The sequence below is a fragment of the Trichosurus vulpecula genome, chromosome 1, assembly GCF_011100635.1.
Source record: "Trichosurus vulpecula isolate mTriVul1 chromosome 1, mTriVul1.pri, whole genome shotgun sequence".
In the NCBI taxonomy this organism is placed as follows: Eukaryota; Metazoa; Chordata; class Mammalia; order Diprotodontia; family Phalangeridae; genus Trichosurus; species Trichosurus vulpecula.
Genome location: NC_050573.1, coordinates 284710563 through 284735144, shown reverse-complemented (window position 1 = coordinate 284735144; position 24582 = coordinate 284710563). Strand labels below are relative to the sequence as shown.

Genomic DNA, 24582 nt, shown 5'->3' with positions numbered 1-24582 from the left:
TGAAAGGGAAAGGAGCATGTCCATTTACCGGGGCAGGATTAGTGCCTGTTATGGTACTCCTAAAATTCCATCTTCTATTCCTTTCCAGTGTCCCAATTTTCTGCCCTCCAACCCTCTGATATAAGCAAAAAAATTCCCCTCTATCTCTTTATGTACTCTGTCTTCCTTGATTGTACCTTAACGTACTTTTTACATTCTACCAGTAAGGAATATAATAATATAATAAAAGGAACATTTCATTTACCCTGAGTACTTAGAAAGTAGAAATGAATTCCATCAGCCTCTTTACTCTTTTCTTAGGTTGGAAATTTATCTACACTTTCTACATACATGAAAATGAAACAAAAAATATTTTTAAAGCACGTATTATTTGCCAAGCACTGTGTTCAGTCAGTCCTATGATACAAATGCAAGCAAGCAGCATGATCCCTGCTCTCAAGAAACCTATATTCTAGTGGGAGAAGGCATCTAAAGAGAAACTGAGCAGGAGAAATGGAGGTGCTTAAGGAAGCATGATTTGGAAATGGCCAGGAAGTGACACAGAGGCCTGATTCTGGACAAGACAATCACTGAGTGCAGAGTCATGTTCTGGAAGAGGGGAGGGAATAAAGGAGGGTGGCCAAAGTGTGGGTGGCCTGGTTTGGAAATGCCTGAAGAAGTGTTCCATACTACTGTCAACAACACAAGTGCAGCCCCTAGTATATGAAGGTCACAGCAACATTTCCCTTGCCCTCCATTATTGCTCAAGGAAAGTTCTCTAGTTCTTTATCTAATTTTTGGTAGCTCTCTTAGCCTAGTTCTTGTCACCAACTATTGGGACTAATTAAAGCTTTGTAAGACATGAGACTTCAAATGTAGGCGTCATGAGAGCCACCCCACTCATTGTACCTTAACACTGTTCTCCAAATACCTACCTGCATTTTCCCGGATAAAGATGATGATGATGATGATGATGGTGGTGGTGGCGATGATGATGGTGATGATGATGATGGTATCTAACATGTCTATAATGCCTACTTTGTGCTTTATCTCAATTGATCCTCACAACAACCTCCTGAGGTAAGTGCTATTATGATCTCCATTTTACAGATGAGGAAACTGAAGCAAACAGATTTGCCCAAGGTCATACAGCTAATAAGTATCTGGGTTCACATTTGAACTCAAGTCTTTCTGACTCCAAGTCTGGTGTTCTACAAATTCTGTCACTCAGCTGTCCCTATATAATAGCCTTATAAGCTGTAATTTATTTAGCAGACAAAGATAGGCAACACAAACATATAGGGCATGAAGAAAGATGACAAAATCCAATTACTTAATGAGCTCTACCAACTTTTTTTTGCCTTGATGCTGTTCTCTATATAATCTCCTTAATATTAGGCTTTTAGGTCCCACTAGGAACAATGAGAATCCATTTATTTAGTAGACAAAAGCATACAAGACAGAAAAAAGCAAGTCACAAGAAATCAAGGTAAGATTCAATTACATAATGAGATTGACAGACCTTATTCCCTCAGCAGCAGTTCTACAGAAGCTTCTCTCTTTCTGCCTGGATGTCAGGCTCTCAGGTTGTACTGTGGGGCTGGGGCAGGGGGTGAGGGAAGACAATGCTTAACTTATTTAACAGACAGAAGCAGGCTAGATATAAACACACAAGATGAAGGACAAGAAGATACAAGGGCACAAGGCAAAATCCAGTTACCTAATGAGATCAACACACTTCATTCGAACTTTTCTCTTTTCTCTAGAACCTCCTCTGTATTCCCCTGCATGTAAATCCTCCACGGTACTATATTAGGGTTGGGACATTTAAAAATAGCTTCTTTCAAAAGTAATTCAATTGAATTGATGTTTCACCTCTGTTTCTCAGAATTGTTAGCTTCCTTTGAAGCTCAGTTTAAATGCCCCCTTCTGCATAAAGATTTTCCAGATGTCTCCAGTTGCTAGTGCCTCTATCACCCTTTGCAAGTCACTGGGCATTTATTTTGTACACTCCTACATATGTTTTCACTTTTGTCTTTGTACTTCTAGTACAAAGTATCTGACATATCTACTTAATAATAATATTACAGTTATATATGCTTCTTATGTATACATATATTATTTATTATGTATGTACATACATATATATATGCATGCATATTGTATATGTACATATATGTGTATACATATATGCACATGATACATACACATGTATGTGCATTATAGTATAATGATTATATGTAATGTATGGTATTAATTACATAGAATGCACGTATTAATGTTCAAATAATATATAAATATAACATATATACAGTGCTTATAAAATGTATACACTTATTGCATAATTATATACATGCTTAATAAAGTCTTTTTGATTCATTCCAGAGTCATCATTAAATATTTAAGTGTTATAGATATTGAAGTAAGAGTTGCTATCAGTATTATCAATGCTTCTTCAATGCTTCAATCACCAATATCATCACAACTCATATTTATATAGTGCTTTGAGTTTTGCAAAGCACTTAATCAATATTGTGTTATTTTATCCTCACCACAATCCAGTGAGACAGGTGCTATTATTATCATTCCCATTTTTAGATGAAACTGGCACAGAAACATAAAATGACTTGCCCAGGGTCACATAGCTGGTGTCAGAGACTGGATTTGACTCCAGGTCCAATGCTCTTCATGCCGCCTCTATTTGGCCACCAAGTTGCCGCTATGCTTCCAATGGATCTGTGATCTCGTCATTCTTAGCACTTCCTCCAGGGTTACAAATCACAATCACTCCATGCTTTCTTGACATGTGAGAGTTTTTTTTCCATATCCCGCCTCCTCACCCCACTGCCATGGATCCTCCATAGAGTCTTATATGAGAACATTGTATACAAAAACAACAATATTGTTTTAAGAACAACTTTGAGCGAATAAGCCATTTTGACTATCATAAATACCCAAATTAACTACAAAAGACATATGAAGGAAGATGCTATCTGCTTCCACAGAAAGAACTGATAAAGAGAAATATACAGAATGATTTTACATAGATGTATATATTTGTGTCTAATGGTAGCCATCTCTAAGGTAGGGAAAGAGAAAAAAAAGAAATTTACATAAATTCATTATATATTTAAAGGGAACAGCAAGTTGTACGTAATAATTGGCAAATTCATGTACAATCATCTTTTTATTATTCTACTATGTTATGGAAAGTTGTTTCACAACTTTAAATAATTTTAAAAAATAATATATAAATATTTGACAGCAAAAAGAAAAAATTTTATATGAGTACCAATTTAGTGGGCAGACAATCCACTTGTTATCTGTCACTTTCATTATATGAGGAGCCCACCTTCTTTTCTGATCACACATTTCTTCAATGACATTCTTAGTGCCACTTCTCACAGGCAAGTCTTCTCTGACAATACCCTACGGCCAACGTGTCCCTCCCTGTGTCCTTTTATATACCTTTGGGTAGCCTGAAATTTTGATTCTGCAGAGATTGGGGTCTTCTATTAGTTGTACCCATCAGTGGAAAGAATTCTCTGATATTACATTACGGATCCATGATCTCCTTGACGTGGATATTCTTTCTGACAATATAGGTTATGCCAAGTCATTTCTTTCTGTCCTTTCTGTTTGGGAAGCCTTCTTCATATTCTCTTGATATTGCATTGATACCAAAGATGGACACAGTAGCGATTAGTTGCTTCTCATTCTCACTGTGAGAACACCCTGTTTTGTTTTGTCTTAAACTAGTCCTACATTTCTCTGATGGAATCATTTTTATCACTTTTACTGTTTAATATATCTCTTTCAATGCATGGTTTAAAAGAATCTACTCACACCCACCATATTTATCTCCATTGCTCATAGGTCAACCTCACTTCTTCAGACACTGTGCCATTCCATGCCTTACAGTCATACAACATGAAACTCTGACTCACTAGAAAGAATATTAGTTACTTTGTTGTTTTTTAAGGGTTGTTGGTTGATTTTGCTGTTTGTTTTTGTTGTTGTTGTTGTTGTTATTGTTGCTATTCCAGGGAGATACTTGGGTTCACTGAAAATACAGAATATTTTCCCAAAGGTAATTCAGTCTGTTTCCTCCTCCTGTTATGTTCTGGACTCAGTTTATCATCCGGGGTAGTATACAAACACACATATATAATATATACATACACATATACACCTCTGTGTGTGTGTGTGTATGTTTGTATGCGTGTGTGCATACTGTTGGGCCAGCTACTTGGACTATCCATCCAAATGTATATCAAAGTTTGGACAACAAGCGTTTTTCAACCCCTTGGTTTTGACTTTGCGGAGAGTTAAGCCATACACTTTACAGGGATTGTGAATCTGAATTAGAAGGACCCCTAGATTTCTAGAACTCAATGCAAGCAGCACACCACCATCCATAAACAGTAGCATATGGAGCATAGCTCCATCCTCCAAGATATTGGCCAAAAAAACGTTTGGCAAGCACATATCTCCCTGTTTCACAACAGCTAATTTGATGTTTGATATGGCAACAGATTGAGTGCTGGGCCTGGAGTCAGGAAGACCGTGTTCAAATCTGGTATCAGACACTTACCAGCTGTACGACCTGGGGAAAGTTACTTAACTTCTGTTTACCTCAGTTTCCTCATCTGTAAAATGGGGATAAAATTATCACCTACCTCCAAGGGTTGTTGTGAGGATCAAATCACATACTATTTGTCATGAGCTTAGCATAGTGCTTGGTGTAGAGTGGATACTATATAAATGCTAACTTTAAATATATTTTATTACTATATTATTACAATCCAAGATTTATCCAACTACAATTTCTCTGTCATCATGTCTATCAAATACTGTCATACGATTATTATAAGAATGTTTGAGACATACATTGTTAGAAAAGAGCTTTTCAGCCTTCATTTTGCTCTACTGAATGAAATGCTTTTTTTTGTTTTGTTTTGTTGATGTAGGAGCGTCCTAAAAGTTCTACTCCAGTGCCTTATTGTATGTGAAGGTGCAAAGTCTGATATGTGGTAACATGCTAGAAAGACTTAAAGTATAGTCCCCAGTGAAAGACTGTGCTGCTGCCTGAGAAGCAGCCAAATTGAGTATGGAGAAGCCCATCTACAATAGGCTGGGCACCAGGGGATGAATTCTTTGACCATGGGAATCCAAAAAACAAAGAAAAACACAACATATTTTCAGTGCTGTGCAGCCCCCTTCTACTTCTGGAGCAGAGGCTACAGAGCAAGACAGTTAGATATCTATAAGCATTAACTTAACTGTTAATACACTAGATGATGAGATCCTCCCTCGCCCAACAGCCAATGAGTCAATATACTGCTGGAGGAATTGAATCATATCAGTATTGGCATTTTTGCTATAAATGAAATCAGACAACATAAAAATAGTGCAACTAAATGAGAGAGTAGCTCACAAGCTCTGCTTGGAGAGGCAGATAAAAGGGTTTGCGGATTTAGTTTCATTGTATATTCAAAGTCAACAAAGAATATTTCATATGACATTGGCCCATCTTATATCACAATGCTCACAATGAGAGCAAAAAGACTATCATAAAGATAATTACAGCTTTTGCAACAGCATCTGATAGAGTCTGTCTGTCTGTCTATCTATCTGTTTATAGACATCTGTAGCTATACAGTTATATCCATGTATTTATCTATGTGTCTATAGAGCTGTATATTTCTATCTATCTAGAAAGAAAGGAGGGGGTGAATCTCATTTGCTATAATAATGTTATATCATATATATCTATATGTAAATCTACATTATACTATATACTACATATGCTATACTCTAATTCACTATATCAATACATATATGTATATTTAGATATAGGAAGATATAGAAGATAGGTAGATATAGGTAAAAATAAAGATATACAAAACTATAGATATACAGTCAATTTTCAACATTTACGAATTTAACTTCTGTGACTTCAAGCATTCGCCTGATTTTATTAGTAACTTCATTTTCACTTTGTGTTGGCAACCACACACATTAACAGCTATGCTCGTAGAGAAAAAAATAAGAAGCACCATATGGCCAGTTTGTAGAGCTGCTGATATACTACTATGTGCTTCACTGGTCTTGTTCATCCTACAATTGCAAAGAGTTCCCCATGCAATTCACTGCATATTTTCATTGTTTGCCTTTAAAACTCAAGTTTTGTGTTGTAGTTATCTCCCCTCACCCAAGGGTAGTATAAGTGCTTTGCGCCCTAGTGTGCAAAGCCAATGATGTGACTTAGTGAGAAAATAAAGGTGTTAGATAAAATGAATTGATGATTCATTCTATCCGCAAAAAGGAGAAAAGTATTTGTAAAAGTGTTCATGAATCCAATCCAGAACATGATGAAGTAACCTCTCAAGTGTGCAATGAGGGAACAATACCCTCATACTATCGTCTGACACAATAGAAGGTAAGTTTCAGGTTAAAAATGTTTAATTTTAAGAATTTTGTTTGCTGTAAAGTATTTATAGTAGTGTGGATTTCATGTGTTACAAAAATGAATATTGGCTGAAATCAATGTTTTTAATTGAGACATTAGCATGAAATATCACAGAATTCTAGGGAATTACTAACAGGAAAATTGTTTTGCATGTTACCAATTTTATTTTGTGTATTGCATTCTATGGGTTATTTCATAGTTGTTGTTGTTGACGCATTTCAGTCATATCTAACCCTTCCATTTTGGGGGTTTCTTTGCAAAGGTACTGGAATAGTTTGCTATTTCCTTCTCTAGCTCATTTTACAGATGAGGAACTGAGCCAAAGAGCATTAAATGACTTGCCCTGGATCATACAGCTAGTAAGTGTCTGAGGTCAGATTTGAACCGATGAAGACAAGTCTTTGTGGTTCCCAAGCCCAGTGCTCTACCCACTGTGCCACCTAGCTGCATATTATCAGAATATTTTTTTTAAATAAAGTATTGTGTAAAAACAGTAAGTAAAAAAAAATGCACAGAAAAGTACATTTTCAGCAATCTCTTCAAAAGATTACAGTTTTTGGTGATCAAGGGAACCTAATCCCTTATTTCTCATAGGTTCAATGTATCAACATTCAAGTTTCTTTTTCACTTTTGCACCATTTTCTAGAAATGTTAGCTCCACAAAAGTTGAGGATTTACTACATATGATATGATGTTATAATAACAAATATGATTCGCCATTGGATATTTTGATGAGATTGAAGCAGGCCTATATTTGAAATTCAAGGAAGATGTGATCCAATATGGCTAGATTCAACATGGCTAAGTATGCAAATCCAAAATGTGATTTAAAAAAAATTACCACTTTCAGACCAAACCGCACTCATCTCTTTGAGCATTCAAAAAATTAAGAACATTTGCTGCACAACTATGTAGTAAGGGACATTGAATCACTAATATCACAGAATATTTGCCTAAAAATAAAAATGAGACTTCTGACACTAGGTACCAGCTTCATTCCCTTACAGATCCTCAACTTCATCTCAGAATGCCACTGAGTGAGCATGGCCACAAGCCTCAAACTAGGACCTTAGATCAGTTTTCTAGCAAACCAAATGATGGGCATATCAGGGTTTTAGCTACTTTTGGCTGAAGTGTCATAGGACTAGAGAGTCTTCTCCCTGAGAAAGACTATGGATTTTTCCTTTACTTTACTCTTTACTCTGCACCATATACCCATTTTGGCACATAGTAGAAGCTTAATAAATCTTTATTGATTGAGTGAATGTACCTGACAACATAAGATTATGGAATTTTATGTACATAAATGCCTTTCAGATTGATGTGGTTACATGCTTCTCAAATTCAACCAAGTGACATTTTCCAAATTGGCTTTCTCCAGTATATCCACCAACAACCAAGTATGAACTGAACTTGAGATTTCCCAAAGGTGAACATTGGGATGGTTTATCACATTTTTCCTGATCTTCAAACCTACATCACCAATTGCTTTTTGGACATCTCAAACCTGATTTTTCTTATACATCTCAAATTCAGTATATCCAAAACAGAAGTCAATATCTTTTTTCCAAAAGCGTCCTATATTCCAAACTTCTGTATTACTATTGAGGGGACCACCTTTATGACATCTGTCATATAGCACCCCCCCACCACCATTTCTTTACTCAGAGCTGTAACCTGGTATAGGTTCTAATCACCCCAGGCCTACACTGTTATAATAGCCTTCTGCTTGATCTCCCTTCCTCAATTCTCTCCCCACTCTAATTCATACTAAATAACTGCAACAACACCACATAATGCTACAATCATGTAATAATGTATGTTGTAATAACAATAATAATAATAAACATCTATTAACTATTTATCCTACAGCTGCCAAAATGATTTTCCCAAATTGCAGGTTTGATCAAGTCATTGTGCTGCTCAGTAAAGTCCAGTGGCTCTCTATTACCTCCAGTATCAAATATAAAACCCTGTACTGCATATTTGAATCCCTTTAAGATTTGGCCCCTTTCTACCTTTCCAGTCTTCTTACACATCCCCTTCCTGCCACTCACTATATAATTGAGCAACACTGTTCTTCTTGCTGTTCCTCACACTTGACACTTCATCTCCTAACTCCATAACTTTCTCCATCCAGCCATCAAGCCTGGAATGTTCTCTCTCCTCACCTCTTCCTATTGGCTTCCTTCAAGCCTCAGATCAAGTCCCACCTTCTACAGAAGGCCTTTTCTAATCCCTGCCATTCCTCCTCCCTCACTGGTAATTTCCATCTACTCTGTATATATCTTATATGCATAGTTTTTTGCACAATTGTCTCACTCATTTGAAAGCTGAATCTTCAGAGAAGGGACCATGAAGTTACATTTCTTGGTATCCCTAGTTCTTAGTACAGAGCTTAGTACATACTTGGTACTTACTGCCTTCTTTCCAGGTCCTTCCTTCCATTTTGCCATTACCTTCCATCAATATTTCCTTCTTGAAGGTAATAAACATGGAAAATGCTGAATAATATATGTATATATATATATATATATATTATATATATGTATATATATTTAAATGAAGCTAACTCTAATAGTTAGGAAATAACTGGTTCTTGAAGTAAGAATAATTTCCAAATAAGCAATCTTTATACAGTAAGACCAATGCTATGCTGTGGAATGTTTAACAAGTGGCTTTCTGGGGATGGGAAAAGGTATACATGACACACTTTAATCTTTATTATTAATATTTCTCAAAGGAGAAAGAGCCTGACCATAGATGGCTACTATGATGTAAAAGAAGATCTGGGTTTATATTCAGAGGAAAATAGCGAGGTTAAAAATAAAAGCTACTCCTACCCTAAGGAGCAATGTCAAATGGTCACAAACCCAAAACAAGTTCTTGGAAGAATTTTAAAAGGACTTCAAAAGTCAAATAAAAGAGATCAAGGGAAAAATAGGAACAAATGAAAACAATCCAAGAAAAATTATGAAAAGAAAATCAACCAATTGGAAAAAGAGATCCAAAATCTTAAGGAAGAAAACTCTTTAGAAATTAAAATTGAGCAAGGGGAAGTGAATGATGTTAAAAGACTCCAAGAAACAATAAAATAGAATCAAAAGGATACAAAAAAGTAAGAGAATATGAAACATTTCATTAGAAAAACAGCTGATCTGGAGAACAAATCAAGGAGAGACAATATAAGCCTTGTTGGACTACCTGAAAGTTAGGATCAAAAAAATAATCTTGATCAATATTAGAAGACATTATTAAGGAAAATTGCCCTAATGTTCTAGAACAAGAAGGTAAAGTAGAAATAGAAAAAATTCATTGTTCACCACCTGTATCAGTAAGGCAAGATTCATGACTTTGAGGATGACCATGAACATGCCTGTATGGTTTGGAATTGCAAAGTATGAGAAATTCTCTAGATAGAAGGCAGAGGAAGCTGAAAATTTATTTAAACTCCAGAGGATCAAATTCAAGGACCAATACCTCCAATTTGATATTGCAGTAATTATATTCCAAAACCAGTAAGCCCACCTCAATGTAGCAACAAGGAAATTATAACACAGTATTATAGCAAGGAACTAAGTCATCCTGTAACCTTCCCCCCTCCTAGGGCCTTCTTGTAAACAATCACTCATAAATCCTAACTGTCTGCTTGCCTGAGTTCTCTCTGCCCACCCCCTCCAGTTCTCTGGGCTCTGCAGCTTCTTGGTTTCCACTGTCCACTCCACATTCTTTCTGCAGCCCTGTCATCTTGTTCTCCTTGGGCTGACTTCTGAATTCTGGCTTCTCTTCTGACTTCTGAATTCTCATTTATCAGTTCTCAGTGGTTACCTTGTGGGTGTATGTAGTCTTTTTGGGCGCTGAGGGCTTCCTGCCCAAAGGACAAAAGGGTGTAGGCCTGAGGCTTAGTGCCTAGTAAGTAAAGGGATTAGTCCTGCCTACAAACAAATCTCTAATTAAGCTTTGCTTAATTGGCCCACCTGTGATCTATTCAATCGGAGAGAAAGATCTTTCACTTATTGATTGGTCTTATACCACCTGAAAGAGATACCAGGAGGAAAACTTACAGGAATGTCATAGCCAAGTTTCAAAGCTTCCAGGTTAAGGGGAAAATATTACAAGCAACAAGAAAAAAAACCACTTTAGTGTGGAGCTACAATCAGGATTTCACAAGTCCTAGCAGGTTCTACATTAAAGACTATAGCTCTTGGAACATTATATTTTTCAGAGCAAAAGAGCTGGGGCTGTGACCAAAAATAACTTACCCAGCAAAACTGAGTATAATACTGAATAAAAAAAAAAGGATATTTAACAAATTGACAGACTTTCAGGTATTTGTGACAAAAAGACCAGAGCTCAATGGAAAATTTGATATATAAGATACAGAAGAAATACAAGGAAAATATTTCTCCATTGCATTCTAAAGTATAGAAAGCAATGAGACAAAAAAAATGAATCCCTAATTTGTAGAATTTTCTAGTTTCTGGTGTACAAATGTTCAAGCTGAAAATTTAAGAATTAGCTCTTGAGAACCAGTTTAATCTGGTCCCAGAACACCCTTAGGTAAGAACATTGATATGTTAGCCCAAAGATAAAAATCAACAATAAGCTAGGAGAAAAGATAACAATATGAAGAATATGTGGCATACAATAAAAACAGCTTAAACCATCTGACACTAGAAAAAGGAAATGGATAAATAACAGTCTTTGAAATAGGATACCAATGTTTCCTATGGATATTTATCCAATGGAGAGCAATATAAACAAGACAGCAAATGGAGCCCAGAAAATATCTCAGTCAGCAAACTTTACCAAAGGGAGAGACATGGAAGTCAGTAACACTGAAACACCAATTTCATATATAAACTAATTAAAAAAACACACGGAGACAGGTGATGCAAGTATGTGAATAATAATGAAATGGTGGTAAGCAGTAGAGTGGAAAAAAGAAAGAAAGAATAAGCAGAATGCTTCATATGACATTCATTTAAGCCAGACAAAGTCAAGCTATTTAACACTGAAAAGAGAACAAAAAAGCAAACAAAAAATGAAAATACCTGTTGATATATCCATGGCAAATTATGTTCTTCACAACTGTCAAGGAAGTCAATACAGTTGGGCTCTGACATCCCAGTACCTTCTATGTAGCAGTAGAAGTGGCTATAACAGAAACACATTTGTGAAGAACAGCTGAAACAAAATGATTATATTGGAAGCAGTATAATTTTGAGAATGGCAAAAGAAAAAAAAATGATTCTTAAGCTATTTGAAAAAAAGAAGGAAAATAGCAAAAAATTGAAAACCAAAACACCCCAGTAATAATAAAAGGTGACTGAGCATATCAATAGCTATTGAACTACATACCTACTTTCTTATCTGTACAAAATCTGTATGCCTATACATGTGTGGACCCTTTTGAATATTATATTCTATAGCAAACCACATCTTGTTACATAGTTGACATGAAGGTGCAGAAGTATCATCAATAAATCATATTAATTCTGGCACTCTGTATGTCCCCAGTATTCTGTGTGGACAGTAAAATAATCTATACTCAATTGGTTGGCCAATTTAGTTCTATGTGAATACTAATGTAAAGGTGAGATTAATTTAGCTTATCATCAAGTCATTCCACCTCACCTAAAGCAAATGTTAAGATATACTTTAACAAAATGAGTCTCCATTAACTGATCAAACACTTTAGATTAAGTGTTCTTTGATGAACTGGAATTATATTGACAAGAAGAGAGCTCTGATTGGTAGAGAAAACTTAGTCATGAGCTCTGGGTTGTTTATAAAATAGAAGAACAGTCTAATCTCAAATTATTTAAGTGGCTGGCAGAGATAAAGCTTCTTAGTAAATAGCAAACTAGGAGAAAGTTCTCTAGCTAAACCCTCTGAGAAGTGGCTTAAGGGTTGAGGAGATTACTTTAGCCTACCCTTGGTCTCCCCTACCCCCACTATTGATCCAAGGAAGACCTTGTGAACTTTTTAAAGAAAATCTTAGTTTATGGTTTTCTTTGTTTTTAATTAATTAATTTTCAGTTTTCAACATTCGTTTCTACAAGATTTTGAGTTCCAAATTTTCTTGCCTTCTCTCCCCTCCTCCCACCCCAAGACAGCATGCATTTTGATTACTCCTTCCCTGAATCTGCCCTCCCTTCTATCAACTCCTCCCCATTTTCTTATTCCCTTCCCTTCTATTTTCCTGTAGGGCAAGATAGATTTCTATACCTCATTGCCTGTGTATCTTATTTTCCAGTTGCAAATAAAAACAATTTTTAACATAAGTTTTTAAAACTTTGAGTTCCAAATTCTCTCCTTTCCTCCCTCTCCACCCACCCTCACTGAGAAGGCAAACAATTCAATATAGGTTATACATGAGTAGTCATGCAAAACACTTTCATAACAGTCATGTTGCAAAAAACTAACTATATTTCCCTCCATCCTATCCTGCCCCCTCATTTATTCTGTTCTCTCCTTTGACCCTGTCCTTCCTCAAAAGTGTTTGCTTCTGATTACCCCTCCCCCATTTTGCCCTCCCTTCTATCACTCTCCTTCTGTAAACAGTTCAAGTTTAATATGTCCCTTGTGATTTCTCTTTCCTGTTTACCTTTTCATGTTCCCCTTGAGTCTTGCATTTGAAAGCCAAATTTTCTATTCAGTTCTGGTCTTTTTCTCAAGAATGCTTGAAAGTCATCTATTTCATTGAATATCCATTTTTCCCCCTGAAGGATTATGCTTAGTTTTGCTGGGTAGGTGACTCTTGGTTTTAATCCTAACTCCTTTGACCTCCGGAATATCATATTCTGAGCCCTAGGATCCCTTAATGTAGAAGCTGCTAAATCTTGTATTATCCTGACTGTGGCTCTACCATACTTGAATTGTTTCTTTCTGGGTGCTTGTAATATTTTCTCCTTGACCTGGGAACTCTGGAATTCGGCTCTAATATTGCTGGGAGTTTTTATGTTGGGATCTCTTTCAGGAGGTGATCAGTGGATCCTTTCAATTTCTACTTTACCCTCTGGTTTTAGAATATCAGGGCAGTTTTCCTTGGGAATTTCTTGAAAGATCATGTCTAGGCTCTTTATTTGATCATGGTTTTCAGGTAGTCCAATAATTTTTAAATGATCTTTCCTGGATCTATTTTATAGGTCAGTTGTGTTTCTAATGAGATATTTCACATTGTCTTCTATTTTTTCATTATCTTTTTATTGTTTCTTGATTTCTCATAAAGTCATTAGTTTTCATTTGCTCCATTCTTATTTTTAAGGAATAATTTTCTTCACTGAGCTTTTGGATCACCTCTTCCATTTGGTGAATTCTGCATTTAAGGCATCCTCATTGGCTATTTGAACATCTTTTGTCATTTGGGATAGTCTATTTTTTAAAGAGTTATTTTCTTCAGTATTTTGGGGGTCTCCTTGAGCAAGCTGTTGACTTTTTTCATGCTTTTCTTGCATCACTCTCATTTCTCTTCCCAATTTTTCCTTTACTTCTCTTATTTGGTTTTCAAAATCCTTTTTCAGCTTTTCCATGGACTGTGACCAATTCATATTTTTCTTGGAGGCTTTGGATGTAGGAGCTTTGAATTTGTTGTCTTCTTCTGATTGTATGTTTTGATCTTTGTCAGCAAAGTAAGATTCTATAGTCTGAGTATTTTTTCCACTGTTTGCTCATTTTCCCAGCCAATTACTTGACTTTTTAACTCTTTGTTAAGGTAATACTGTGCTTCCGGTGTGGAGAGTGTACTGTCCCACACTTCGGGGGTTTTATGTAGCTGTTTTCAGAGATATTTCTAGGGACCTGTAAATTTTCAGTTCTTCCAAAGTGGTATGATCTAAGAAGAGGTGTTTACTCCTCTCCTGGCCTGGGCTGTGGTCTGTGAGTAACCACAAGAACTCTTTTCTGCCTTAGAACTCTGAGGAGGATTCCTGCTCCACTGCTGCCATAAGTTCTGCCATACCAGTTCTCCTGCTTGCCCCAGGACCACCACCCAGGACTGTGACCCAGATCCAAGCATGGGCAAAGCAAGAGAATCCTGCCTCAGTGCTAGAGAACAGATCCCTGCAATCCCTCTCCAATCAGCCACTTGATATTGCCACCTGTGGGCTACCAGCTCTGCTTCTGCCTTTAGGCTGGGGCCAGACTACGCTCCTCTCTCACTCAGGCCTGACCAATGTTTCCTACTGACTTTCTAAACTGTCTGCTGTTTGTGGGTTGAGAAGTCTGGAAACTGCCACAGCTGCCAGTGATTCAGTCCCCCAAGGTCTGTTCTAGGTTTGCTGGGGCCTACTTTGTGCTGGCCCATTTTGCTCTGGACTACACTCCTCTTAGACTGGTGTAACAGACTTTTCCTGTTGACCTTCCAGGTTGTCTTAGACTGGAAATTTGATTCATTCTGTCATTTTGTGGGTTCTGCTGCTCTAGAATTTGTTTAGAGTCATTTTTTAGAGGGATTTGGAGGGATTTGGGGAAAAGCTCAAGCAAGTCCCTGCTTTTATTCCATCATCTTGTCTCCACCCAGACCTTGTGAATTTTGAAGGTCCAGAATACTTCTTTTCAAGGGTGTCCTAAATAGTTACCCCCAAAGCATGTACCATACTAAATTCTAAGCACTTACCAGCTGCGAAGCTTTGGGCAAGTAAAATGATAGGGCTGGAATAAATAACCTTTGAGGTCACTTTCAACTCTAATTTATGTTTCTTTGTTTTTATAAATATTTTGAGACATGAACTTGAAGACAAAAAAAAAGAAATAACCAACTAATGTTTTAAATATTGGATACGGTAAAAGGGAATAGAAAGCAAATAAGACTAGGTCATTAGGGGGAAAGATGAGCCATTTTATGTATACACCAGAGTACTGTGAATTTCACTCACAAACTATGGACCTTATTAAAATGGTCTTTCTGTTATGCTTACTTATTATCATATTGCCTGATGATCAGCTATCTGGCTGGGGAAGTGTCCCTCAGAGTTTACCAATCCCAATACTAAAGGTTAAATCTGTTGCCTTCAGAATTTTTTGGAACCACTGTCTAGCAGGAAAAGAAATCAATGGCTTGGCTCTGCAAAAGCACCCTGCATGGTGATAATACCAAAGCTGTCAGCAGATTTTTCTCCCTCCTAGGCAGTTGTCAAGCCATTACTCTGTATAAACCTTCTTCTCCAGATGGCTTTGGGATAAGGACACAGATAATTTTGTTATGTCTGGGAAGTATCTATGGTTCCAGAAATACCAGAGATTCACAGAGTTGGGATGTGAATTTTCCACAAGTAATTTATATAGAAGTTATAAGACTTATGATATCAGCTACTGGTGAAAGTTGGCTAGGGAAATTAAGAAAGCTAAAATTAAAGTAATGACAGTCAGATTACAGGTATATCAATGGTTGGTACTTCCTTCTATGAACAATCAATTTTCAATCAGATCCCCTTATTTCAAATAGAAGATGTATTTGATATAGTTTTCATTTTGTATAGTAATACTAATGATAATTAACATTTATATAGCACTTACTAAGTGCCAGGCACTGTGCTAAGAGCTTTACAATTATCTGGGAGGTAGATGCTATTATTATCCTTATTTTACAGATAAGGAAACTGAGACAAACAGGGGCTAAGTGACTTCCCCAGGGTCAAACAGCTAGTAAGTGATTGAAGAGTGATTTGAACTCAGGTATTCCTGACTCCAGACCCAGTGCTCTATTTACTGTGCTGCCTATCTATCCCTTAATATATTACTTTATATAAAAAGTACAAATGCTTCCCTTTCAGATACACATCCAAATATGTGTATATACACATACACACATGCATTTATGTATATATATATATATATATATATATATATATATGTGTATAGTATATATAGTAACTATGGCATGGTGGCATGAGCATTGAACTTAGAGTTGGAAGATTTAGGTTCTAATTTCATATCCAACACTTATTTGCTGAGTGGCTCTAGGCAAGCTATTTAACCATTCTGAATCTTAGTGTTCTCATCTATAAGATAAGGATCATAATACTTGCTCTATATGCTTCAAAAGTTTTTTGATAGGAATATGCTTTTTTTTTTTACTTCTAATTTTTTGAGGCTCTATCTACTCATCACACCCAGGATGGACATTCTGTGCCCAATCTTTTATTTTAATTTTTTTATACTTTTTTGTGATCATTTTCTTTATTTGATATTTTTTAGTTTTCAGCATTGTTTTCCACAAGATTTTGAGTTACAAATTTTCTCCCCATTTCTACCCTCCCCCCACTCCAAGATGGCATATATTCTGATTGCCCCATTCTCCAGTCATCCCTCCCTTCTATCACCCCCTTCCCCTCCCCCCATCACTTTTCCCCTTACTTTCTTTTAGGGCAAGATAGATCTCTATGCCCCATTGCCTGTATATCTTATTTTCCCGCTGCATGCAAAAACAACCTGCTTCTGTGCCAGATCCCACTACTGATCTGCACAGAAGCTTTAGCCTTCTCTCTTTCTCCCCGGTTCATTTTGCCCCTCCTTAGTTTGCTCCCCCCACCCCCCCCCACCTCCATTTCTTGGCCTCTCTCTATTGGTGCCAGACTTAGTGTGGATACCTTATCAGCTTTAGCCCTATTACAACTCAGAATGCCCAAGCCCAAGTGACCCACTAACCTAACTCATCTCTAATAGTAGGGATTAAGGCATGCACTGCCCTGCTTGGCGCAACGTATTTTATGAAACACCAGAAAATGATTTTTGTTATTTAAAGGTTTTACCAGATAAAAGTTCAGCCTCTAAATTTTGGAGCTTTGGTGCTGACAGAGACACATCATGAGGGCTGATAGGTTAGTTGGGCAGGGAAAAATAACCACACTTATTTTGAATTTCTTTTGTCCTCACCCAAATATAACCTAAGGGAAATAGTTGTCCTTTTCTCAGGAACCAAAGACTGTTATCTCCATATCATACACAGAGATTTGAAAACATGAATTATTCTTAATCTAGGGACATTCTAATTGACTTTTCTTAACTGTATGGCTATGGCAAAAGAGCCATTAACCTACCTATCATTAGGGAAAGGTTTCCTTTCTTTGTCAAACAAAATAGACTTTTATTCAGGCAGTCATATAGAGTATACATACTTTCCTGCCAAAAGAGAAAGCATACATTTTAACACAGGAATATATAAACATGCAATGCATTCTCTCAGAGCAGATTAAATTCTGCTTTCATACATTTGCCTTGAGGTGATACAGTAAAAAGTAGATGATTTCCATAACAGTTTATGATTAAACTTTCCTAATAAGGTTTCCTTTCTGGGTGGTTCACAGTAGCACCATTCTGTGGGACAATAAACATCTAAGCTGAGAATGAGATTTAAGAGGGTCCAGGTTCTTCTGCTTTAACTATAGTTTCTTACATAGGATTTATATATTCCCTTTGGCAGATAATTTCAACCAAGACCTTCACAGATAAACTTAATACCCTACCACCTCTAAAACCTACCCTAAAGGTAAAAGCAGAAGAGCTGCATTTTTATACTTAAAATGTTAATAAGATCACTTAGTGACCTGTTTCAGGGGAAGATAAGGATAAAACAACTCCTCTTAACTAAAACAAAGCTTATTTCCCTTTTTAAAAAGGTAACAAAAAAGCCCCACTTGCTTCCATAAATCTCTTACTCAGTGCTACAGTAATCATTTTCTTCTTTACATGCATTATGTAGACAGGCAAAAAAAAGCCATATAAATGTTCAAAATTTTTTTTTAAATTTATTTTTGTACTTCACTGTAAAGTTATCCCCCCCCATGGGTCCCAAGTTTATTCCTTTTTACTGAGTCCATTCCCCTGTCATATTAGAAATCTAAAATGCAAGTATAAAAATTAGATTTAATTTTTAAAATATTTTCTTCCTATTTTCTTACCACCCAGTCCCAGCCTCAATCTTTTATGAAAAAAGTCTAGCTTAAAGACCTAATATGTACCACATTTCTCCTTAATACCAGACTTAATAGATATATGCCTGAAACTTTTCAGTACTAATACCAACTTCAGCATATTTATTCACATTTAAAGTGTCATGTAAGGCAGGAAAACATCAGTACATATAGTACAAAAACATCAGTACAAAAGAATGAAAAATAAGGCACTTGCCTTGACAAGAAGCTGGCCAAAGACTAGCTGTGACACCAGCGCACCTGCTAATGAGGGACTACAGCCAAGAGATATTCACTGTTAATCACTGCTTCAATGGATGAACTAGCTTGAAATTCAGGAAATAAATTGGTTTTTTTGGTTCTAATTATGAACATTTTGCTTTAAAATCCCATTTAACATAATGGCTTTTCAAGGGAAAATATAAACTTATTCTGTGAATATAAAACGTGAGATTAACTTTTGAACTCAAGTTACTTCTTTCTAACAGTGCCTTTTATCAGTATTGTTCTGCAAACCTAAAATTGAAAAGCTGTCAAAATGCACAGTCCTTCATTTTCCAGGAATCCCATGAAAGTTGCAAAGGAACTACTAGATTTGGTTCCTTTAATTAATCTCTTTATGCAAAATAGTATTTGTAGTAATTACATGCTCACTATCTCGGAGTCCTCTTTAGGACATAGAAATGTCTATTGCTGAGATCCTAGTCTATAACAACTCAAAACCTTAGTTCAAATCATTCTCCCAATAATTTTAGATATGGATACCTATGGACAGGTGGCATGAACAGCAGGTTTTATAGATCCTGCCTATATCAAGCGTTCATTTTCTTTCCTTTATACCTACAGAAAATCTGGGCACAAGGAAAGGCAAATCTCCCCTGAGAGAGTAGTCATCTCCATTGAGGGTTAGATAGCGAGCTCATATAGAATGGCATTTTATTCAGATTCCATGTATTTTCCTGCGTAGTCACAAAGTTGAGATCCATTCTTTCTGGAAACTCTAGATTCTCACACACTGCCTCCTTTGTAGGTAAGTATTGTGATATTTCATTAGGCTCTGTAAAGAGGGCTGGTGGAACATGCTTATGATAGAGTCTTGTATCATTCATCTTGATGAATACACCATCAATTCTTAAGAAAAGTCTCAATAGCAAGAAAAGGCTAGAAGGCATCACTCTAATTTCCATGTTTTAGCTTGAATATCCATGATCATGAAGTTCATCTTCAAACAACTTTCTTTGGCTTCCAATTTCTTTTTGTCTATATGATCTGCTGTAGAAACAACCTTTAACTCAACTGCTTCATCGAGCAATGTTCCTGTCAACAATCTGTCATAGAGATCAAATCATATAGTCTAATGATCTATTTGGAGTGTTCACCCTCCATCCTGCTTTCTTGCCATTTTCCAGCACACACCACCTTAAACACTCCTTGGTAATTTTATTCACATTTTAAAGCATCAGTTGCATCGAACTAAATTTCAAAGCTGGGAACATGTTGGATTCTTAAAACATTGTCTCCAAACATCATTTCAGGAAGAGATGGCATGTGTAGTTCATCAGCTAATTTCTCCACATCAGCCCATTTCCTGATGTGCATTTTGGCTACTGTCCGCTTCCAGGGCCAGAAAAAGAAGTCCTGACAGTTGCTCTGCAAATCTCTATTCTCACAGCTGTGATGGCAGTGTGGAACCAACACCAATGGTAGCAGGGGGACAGTGGGCTTTCTTCTCCCCTGCCCTCATCTCTCCCTCCTTCTCTGAGCACTTACCATCCTTGGCCCTACTCAGCTCCGCAGCTTGGCCCAGCCCCTACCCTGGACCTCCTCTGCCTGCTGGCCTCCCAGGAAAGGTTTTCTACTCATGGCACTGTAATAGGTAGTGAGCTGGGATGGCTACTAGGTGGCCTTGAAGATGTAAAGCTCCAAGGCTGTTAGCACATACAATGCCCAATGCAGACTGGATGCAGAGCAGCCACGATGATACCATCTGCTGATGTTCAACAGAGCAGCACCCAACAAGAACTATATGTCCAGTAGCAACGAGATTAGTGGAGTAGTGGTCCACTCTGCTTAGACTACAAACCCTGATTCACCACAAGGTGAAGAGGGCAGTATACCCAGCAGAGAATAATACCCGGAGTATAAAAGACCCACTGAGAACAGTGTAATGAAATAATCAGGCAATAAACATTTACTGAGCACCTCTATGTGCCAGGTATAGTGCTAAGTACTGAGGATACCAAAAGAGGCAAAAAACAGTAGCAATGGTCCTACAATGTCAGAGGCATGGGTTGTCCCAACTTGTGTGTATCCCTCTACATGTATGGTCTGGCTATAACTGGTGTACCCCCATGCATAATCTCTATATGTACCCATTTTTTTCTACTCATGGTGTGTATATTAGTGGCAGAGTGTGCTCTAGGCTCATGGGAAGAATGTACCATAGCTGCTATAGTGCCCACGTGTGCTTGAAGACCTCACAAAGCACATAGTTTTACCTCTAACTGGGTAGCAAATGGTTTTAAACAGCAGAATGACATTTGAAGAGCTCCGGAAATTTAACTCCTGGGGTGTGAGTGGGCCGGAAGAAGAGGCAGCAAAGGGGTTGCTGTTTGTTGTATTTCATACAGTTGTAACCATGGAGGTAACTGTGGAGGAAGCTGAAAATGGGAGCCAGTGTGGAGAGATGGGTCCCAGCCTTTCCCAGCATACATCTCAAGATGAGGGACTTACCATCTCTTAAGGACTGTTGAAAAACTGTTTATAGAGTCTCCATATTGCTTTCCACCTCCCTGTACACCCCTTGGTGGAATGATACCAAATTGATGGACTTGCTGTCTGTGTTTTAATCTTTGTCTTTTTATTTTGATTTGTACTCCCCTCCCTTTAGATAAAACCACATGTTTGAATTGAAATGGTGTGGGTGGCCTGTTTGTAAGTACAATACAGAAGAAGGGACATTGAGGAAAAACAGAGCTTCTTATGGGAATTTTTCAGAACATACCACAGAGCAAAAAGAAGCTTAACAATTTTTCTTACTATTCTATTTTATTAAATGCCTTTGTTTTCAACTAATTATGTATGTCCTCTGTCTGAATAGAAAAACAAAGTAGGGGGTCACGAAGAATGGTTTTGAGTGAACCTTGAACCCAAAATAGCTGTTCCAGGGAACCCACATATGAGAAGGGGTAACCTAGGTGCTACATCATCATCATAATAATAATAATAATGACTAGTACTTTTATTATTAGACTACATTCAATAGAGTAGTCTTCTAATCATTTTGGAAGTAGGAAAACAATTTGTGGTGCAGTAAGATAACAAGGTTGATTATTTGTCTTTCATTATATCCTTCCACTCTTTCTCTCAGTCTATATTCTCCAATTTAGTAACTTTTCTTTTTCACCAAATTTTCTCACCCTAATAGCTAGGACAAAAGGCAGAAGTATTCAATTGTCCAGAGTCAATGACAGCCAATTAACTCAAATTGATGACTCAAGTTTCTGCTTCCTCTGCATCAAAAATGTAATTCAAGTTTCTTTTTCTGTAAATGCTTGTCCTTGATAGTTAATGTCCCTAGGCACATTGGAATGCCTTATAATTGCCAGGGAACCCAAAGGAATCCTTCTATCCTTTATTGTCTCCTCTTACCATATAATGATTGATGTAGTGTATTGTTTTACCAGAATCACTATCCAAAAGGAAAAAAACAAAATAAGTTAATATTTATTTTCTTTCATTTTCATTATATTGACTTTAATAAAATTATCTTATATGAAAACTTTAAAAAATTTAAATGCCAATGGTCATGCCTAGTCAATTGATACAGAGATAAAAGAAAAGGTAATATTATTTTCTCTTATTTTCCTAAAAGAATATTCTGAGCTGAAAAACTCTACCTTTGAAACATATTAGCTATCTGATCCTGGAAAGTGGCTTAACTCTCCCTGCTCAACTTAACTGTCTGGAAGTACAACTGGCACAGAAGTTACTAACCTGCTTTGGCAGAAGGAGTTTCTCTATGTCAATTAAGTCACAAGTTCTCTTTCTCTTCTTCTTCTTCCTCCTTCCTATTTGCCGTAAACAAAGAAGTTATGTTTGGTTCTAGTATTGCCAGCATCTTCCACTTCAACTGGTCTTCTAAATAAGCATGTATTATGTGTGATCACATTATGTTTTTATTCAAGTCATATGTTTAGGTGCTGAGTCACCACAGGGAAAAAAAGAGTTTTATATTGCATGGTAAACAGAAGAGAAGTTTTGATTAATGTCATGTACGTGCTTTATACCAATCACTGTTGTAGCATAAACAAAAACAAAAACAAAACATTTATTATTTATCACCTCAAGCTTTTGACTCACAAACACCAGGTCCAATTTTAAGGGAAGACCCCAAAAGATCAGTTTTTTAAATTTGCATGCCCTTACTCATTTACTCTGAGAAATTTTCCAATATTTTCATGTTTAGGTTTCACTAAATGGGGTTAATGTGAGAAGAGGTCCTCAGATCTTATAAAGATATTCAAGGTTATCAATGCATATATGGTAGAGAACAGCCATCATTTCACCCCAGAGAAGGTGATTCATAGGAGCCTATAAACACACACAGAAAACATAATGGGCATGCTCAGTAGACAATACACTTTCCTAAGAAAAGAAATGAACTCATGTTTCCAGCAAGGCAACCCCCTGACATTTCAGATGAATATTTCTTCACCAAGACTTATTACAAAGTTCCTCCCAATTTTATGTTGCTTTATATCCTCCAGAGGGGAAAACACAATCAGGGGTTCCTGAAGACTCTCCTCTGTGGCCATTAGACCTGCCCCATTCAAGCAATTCAGAGTAATAACAAGGAGCAAGGTGTAATTTTCTGCTCTTACTTTTAAGCTTTAGTCCTCTACTACTCCCTAGTTGCAGGAAATCATATGGATAAATTACTTTCTTTTTCTCTATAACACATGTGAGTCAGAATTTCCCCTTCTCTCTAGAGAAGGTTTGTTTGATGCCTAACTAAAATTTAGGTTTACATTCAAGGTAACCCCTAAGGCTGCTGCTATTGACTATTTAACCTACAGCTGCCGAAGTGATTTCCCTAAATTGCAGGTTTGACCAAGTCAACGTGCTGCTTAGTAAAATCCAATGCCTCCCTATTACCTCCAGAGTCAAATATAAAACCTCTACTTCACATTTGAATCCCTTCAAGATTTGCCCCCTTTCTACCTTTCTAGTCTTCTTACACATCCCCTTCCTGCCGCTTAATACATAGTTAAGCAACACTGTTCTTGCTGTTGCTCACACTCTCTGCTAGAACGTGAGGCTATAGGATTGTACTATCAAAGAAATCAAGATCCACCTTCTCTACACAGGAGGTTGAGGATCAGGAATATTGTCCTTGTAATCCCTTCTCAGGCGAGGTGAGCAAGCACAGGTCTGTTTTTGCCATATGATTCTGTAAAAAAAAAAAGACAAAAACAAAAACCACGATCCAAATAATATTCCATCTCGAGTTAGGAAAATTCACTATCTACATTTTTTTTTTCATTCTCACTCAAGTTAGTAAGAAAGGTAGTTGACGAACACATTGCCAGAGTTAGGTCGGTGTTTGGGAGGCTTCGAAGAAAAGTATGGGGGAGAAGAGGTATGAGACTGACTACCAAACTGAAGGTCTACAGAGCTGTTGTGCTGACCTCATTTTTGAAACCTGGACAGTCTACTAGTGCCATGCCAGGAAATTGAATCGCTTCCATTTGAATTGTCTTAGGAAGATCCTGAAGATCACCTGGCAGGATAAGGTACCAGACACTGAATTCCTTACTCGAACTAAACTGCCAAGCATTCAAACTCTGCTTCAGAGAGTGCAACTCTGATGGGCTGGCCACATTTGTTTGAATGCAAAATGTACATTTGCCAAAAAGACAATTTTATGGAGAATTCACACAGGGCAAGCATTCACCTGGTGATCAGAAGAGGCGATACAAGGATACTCTCAAGAACTTTGGAATTTATTGTATGATGTGGGAGACACTGGCACAGGACCACTTAGCATGGTATGCCCACATCAGAGAAGGTGCTGTGCTCTATGAGCAAAGTAGAATTGAAACAGCTCAAAGGAAAGGCAGGATATGCAAGTTTGGAGTATCCACCCCAAATGTTCACACAGACTATTTGATCTGACCTGTGGTAGAGCATTCCAAGCTCATATTGGTCTGATCA

At 37.1% G+C, this 24582-nt stretch overlaps 1 pseudogene; it reads right to left on the bottom strand.

The window, feature by feature from the left end:
• Window positions 1–19256: 19256 nt before the first annotated feature.
• Window positions 19257–19980, bottom strand: LOC118837198 (annotated as a pseudogene).
• Window positions 19981–24582: the final 4602 nt, after the last annotated feature.